The sequence below is a fragment of the Terrapene carolina genome, unplaced genomic scaffold, assembly GCF_002925995.2.
Source record: "Terrapene carolina triunguis isolate 2854851 unplaced genomic scaffold, T_m_triunguis-2.0 Scaffold23028, whole genome shotgun sequence".
NCBI classification, from domain to species: Eukaryota; Metazoa; Chordata; order Testudines; family Emydidae; genus Terrapene; species Terrapene triunguis.
The window spans coordinates 1-5293 of NW_020687379.1; the positions used below are offsets into that span (position 1 = coordinate 1).

General features: G+C 43.9%; 1 non-coding gene across 1 annotated transcript; it reads left to right on the forward strand.

Annotated features, from left to right (window-relative positions):
• Window positions 1-3994: 3994 nt before the first annotated feature.
• TRNAR-UCU lies at window positions 3995-4068 on the forward strand. Its single transcript has one exon. It is a non-coding gene; the product is annotated as a tRNA-Arg (tRNA).
• Window positions 4069-5293: the final 1225 nt, after the last annotated feature.

Here is a 5293-nt window from a genome sequence, read left to right on the forward strand (position 1 = left end):
TCTCACACTTGCTTCTTATCAAACTGTCTGTACTTGGCTACCTTGATTATCACTTCAAAAGTTTTTATTCTCTTACTTAATTGGCCTCTCAGAGTTGGTAAGACAACTCCCACCTGTTCATGCTCTTTGTATGTGTGTATATATATCTCCTCGATATATGTTTCACTCAATATGCATCCGAAGAAGTGGGTTGTAGCCCACGAAAGCTTATGCTCTAATAAATTTGTTAGTCTCTAAGGTGCCACAAGTACTCCTGTTCTTTTTGCGGATACAGACTAACACGGCTGCTACTCTGAAACCTGTTCACCTTATGTTTGACCTACGTGGCTCTGGGCTCTGTCTTTGCTTTATCTGTTTGTAAAATGTAGAAATGGGAAAGATGCACCACAACTAGTGACTTCTGCCTTCCCCACTCTAGCCGGCTAGTGCAGGGTTGTTTCTTTTGGTATGTTTTCTAGTTTTTTATCCAGTCTAGTTTATGCTGTGTTAAGTTTATGCTGTCCACTTTCCTTCGAGACTATTCCACGGTCTAATAAATCTCAGCATTAGGAATTTTTTCCAGATAGCCAGCCTAAATTTTCCTCAGTAATCCCAGTTTGCCCCCTCGTCTCACCCTATACAGTTCCTCCACTTCTCCAGTTTTTAAACTCATCAAATACATAGAGATCACAGATCAGGTCAACACGTCAGGAAATTAGGGCCAGATTTACAAAGGTGCAGATAGGCGCCTAGGGCATTACAAACTCCCCTAGTGAGTTATGCACATCACTCCCTCTGACCCTACTGGCTTTTGTGAATCACCCTAGGCACCTAACTGCCTTTTTAGGCATCTAAATCCAGCATTTAGGCACCACTGGCATTGTCAAAACCACCGTTCAGGTGCCACCAAAATTTGTAGGCACCTAAGTGCCCTGTGGGCATGTGCAAAGCTGCCTAAGCACTGATGCTGCCTTACAGCTAATGAGCAGCTCAGAGCCCTAGCATGGGCCTAAGCCCCAGCAGCCACAAAGCAGGATTCTCAAATGAAGGGAAAATGCCTGTCTTACCAAGGAGACCCATCCTTTAGCTTTACTCTGAGTATGCCTAACACCTGATATCTGCCAGACCCCACAGCAGGAGGGCATTCCTGTTGGTGCCACTGCCTATGGAACAGTCCAGGGAGGCTGCCATAACATAATCCCCCTCCAGCCCCAGTGCAGCTCAGCATCTAGGACACAAAGGTGGCTAAAGACTACTCATCTCGCCCCCAGGATGTGAGTTCTGTTGTGCTGGGCTGCTAAGAGATACAGCACAGACCCTCACCCTAAGTTCTTCTAATGGTTCATCATAAACTCATGCTCCAGCTCTGAATTCTGTCTGCTCTGCCAAGGCCCTTCTGGTATGAAGTTCCCTGACCTGCACATGGCATTCCAAGTTTGGTCTCCCTAAAGTTTATGAAAATAGACTACTTATCTCCCTATCCCACAGTGCAGTGCACTTTATGCAGCCAACAATTAACATAAGAATACAGGAATGGACCAACCAATTGTGTTGACATTCTTTGACACTATGTCACATTGCAAGCTCATACCAACTTTATTGTCCACAAGCCTCCACTCCACCCAGCCTCTCTCACTACTGCGTCTTTGCAAGTGTCTCCCTCCCTTTACATATGTGTGTGCTGCATTTTTGCCCAAGATTTATTACATGCGGTTTTCTAGGGTCAGTCTCACTTTGTCATTTTCTTCTCATAGCTCTAGCCTTTCTAGATCCATTTGTATTATTTCTCAGTCCTAGACAACATGTGAACATTTCACAGTTCACTATAATCAGTTTAGCAAAGACTTCAGCACAAAGAGTTTACAAGTGTGTTGGTTTGCGGCAGTCTGTTCTCACCCTGCTCTCTTACCTACACACAAAACCCCTTACCATCTGCTATGCTCCATGGATGTGCAATTGCTTCCCAGTTAAGACACACACCTGCAATGGGGTGGAGGTAACAGAACTCTTATGCTGGTCAGAATTCCATCACTACGGATAGAGACCTGCAGCTCAAGTTGCTGTCATGCCATCATATAGAGCCTCCAAAAGTACTTCCAAAGGCTCCCAGCAAAAAGAGGCAAGCTAAGATCTGATAAACAGAGGCAAGGTGGGATATTTCTAATGATAAAATTAGCAGAAAACATTAAACAATAAAGAAATTTAAAACAATGCTGCATAAAAGCTCTAAAAACAGATAGAAACCAAAACTGGGCAAAGGAGGAAAATAGGACAGATGAAATGGAAAAAGATTCTTGTTTCCATACTTCCCCCACCCTTTTGTGCTGCTCTCCAGGGCAACAGCCTATCTGCTTACATGGCTGTAAAGCCACAAGCGAACTCTTTTTAATTTAAAAACAGCATCAGGGACATCTTCAAACTTTAATCTTTCAGACTTGAAATAAGGCGTAAATTACCCTCTATCAAAAATTGCCCATTGGAACAATTTACCAAGGGTTGTGGTGGATTCTCCATCCCTGGCAATTTTTAAAATTAAGATTGGATGTTTTTGAAAAAACCTGCTCTAAGAATTACTTCGGGGAAGGTCTGTGGCCTGTGCTATACAGGGGCTCAGACTATGGTCCTATGATCACTATGGTTCCTTCTGGCATTGGAATCTATGAATCTATTAACATAAAGCCGCGGTAAAGGGGAAAGCCAATCATTTTATTTAGTCACTTCCCTTTATCTTGTGTTCTGTGAATTCTATAGGACTGAAGTTAGTTTGTTAGGACTGGAGAGGCTAAGGACCGTCCAGTCTCTTCCCCCTGCTCCCCCCGGGATGCATACCAATGGAGCATCTAAGCACCTGTCTGGAATGGTAGGATTGCAGGATGGAGTCTAGTTCCCTATTGCTTAGGTGTCATGTTTGTCACATTCATGACTTTTAGCGTTGTTGACAAAAAGTCATGGCCTTTGTCTACCAAACCAGCCAGCTACAGAACAAGTCCCTTCCCAGAATTTGTGTAAACTGGACTCGCTAAGTTGAGTGGGGTGGACAATGGGACAATTAATAATTTTTTAATAATTTTTAACTAAAGTTAAATGATTCAGACTTGTACAGGGCCCGTATAATAGTGGCCTGAACTGAATTTTAGATTCCCATGTAGTACATGAATGTATCTTCCTGTACCAGCTCAGAGGGTGTCTGTGGAGTGTTGAATAAAGATGTTTCTAGATAACTGCAGCCCTATAAAAACCATGTAATTTAGAAATGTGTAACAGGCTTTATTGGAAGCCACTGGATTATTACATTTCTATGTCTCTTCTATATGAATGTAGGTGTTTAATGATCCTCTTATGCTTTTTAAATGATTACTGACCATTCTGTAACACTTTTCTAATGGGAAATACACTTAATAACAATTATTAAAATCCTGAGTGCCAAGACCCCTTTAAAATAAAAATAAAAAGTTGACTCTATTTGTTTACTGTAACAAAGCCACAGCTTTCCCCGTAACAGCCACAAAGCCACAATTTTCCGCATAACAGCCAACCAGCCTTTCACCAATTAGTGATGGGGATATGGAGAGAAACAGGGAGTGGGAGGGAAAGCTAAATCGTTTAGCTCTTTGCCTGGTCTTGTTCAGGGGATGCTGAGATGAGCCTGTCAGGGATGCAGTGGTTAATCCTATTCCAGGATTTAGTTCTGTCTTTGTTAGTGTTGGAGATGCTGAGATGACCCTGTCAGGGATGCAGAGGACAATCCTAGATCCGGGTTTTTGTAGTATCTCTCTTAGAGCTGGGGATGAGATATGGATCATATCCAGAATTACTCTCTTCCCCCACTCCCCATGGAATGAAGGGGATGCTGAGAATAGCCTATTTTCCTGAGCAGTGAGATGGATTGTAGCTCCAGGTTTTCCCTCTGCCCCTGTAGCTGCACAGAAATAGCAGGATGCTGAGATTAACCCTGCAGTGATGCAGAAGGTATGTGCTTTTTCAGCTCTGGTACTGATGCTGTGCTTGTAGTGAGGTCTCTGTGGCGCAATGGACGAGCGCGCTGGACTTCTAATCCAGAGGTTCCGGGTTCGAGTCCCGGCAGAGATGATCTCCAGGCAGGTGCCTTTTATTTTGCACTCATTCAGGTAAGGATGTAAGTTAATAATATTTATTTCACCCTAGAGAGTTTTAGAAGGAAAAGAATGACTTTGCCTGATAACCTCTATACTGCTCTCCCTCTCAGCCCTCTCCTCTCTCATGTCTGTGCACAGGCCTCTTTGATTCATATTTTTTTCCTCACAGTATTTCCCATTGTTAGTTTTTTCCCTTTTGTTATCTCTTGCATGCTTTGATATTTTAGCCCCACCTGTTCTTTAAATACTGTAGCAATGTCTCGATGCACAGATTGCTGCCTTTTGTTATCAGAAGATATTTTCACAAGAATACTGTGCTTTTTAGGAAGAAGTCAAAGGGACAGATTATTTTTTTAGATCCCTTTGTTTTAATTGTTATTTCCCTAGATAAATCTGGTCTCTGCTCATTTCATATGCATGGCTGTATTTTAAAAGATAGCTCTCTCTGCCTGATAATGAATTATAGCTCCTGACTACAGGCTTCCTACCCCGTTCTCACACTCTGTGTATCTTGATTTTTTTCTGCATGTGAGGTTTCTGTGCTTGTTGGATTCCCTTTCCATGTTCTCATCATGCTTAACAATTTATAGAACAGAAAACTGCAATTACTACGACAGATTTCAGAGCTGCCAAGTTTTGTGATGCTCCATGTGTGACATTTTATGCAACTTAATTAATCAACTGAATTGCATATTTATGACTTCCCTTATGACCATGTTCAGTTACTGGCCCACTCAGCCTGGGGGCAGGATGTGGAACTACACAAAACTGCACCTGGGGTAGGAGTGTGGGGCTGGGTGCTGGAAGCTGGTGACTGTTTGTGGCATGAGTGCTGGCATGCTGTAAGCGGTGAGTGTTGGACCTGCTAGAGAAAGGGGTATTTGTTGGTTGCCTGTGGCTGCTGGAAGGCCTGGTGGTTGTTTGCTGGTTGCTGAGGGGCTGCTGGGGTGACTGGTGCTGAAGTGTGGGTGGTTGGGGCTGGCTGGAGGTGGTGGGGTGCTGCTTGGACAGTTGGGTGTCTACAGTTAGGGCAGATGGGAGAGTGGAGTTGTGTGGCTGGGTGCTGAGGGGTGTCTGACTGGTCTCTGGGGTGGTGATGGGAGGAATGTGGGGGTGGCCGGGTGGGTACTAGGATGGTGCTGGTGAGGAGGGGGCGGAGAGGTGTGGCTGACTGGGGTATGACACTTGCATGCTATGTT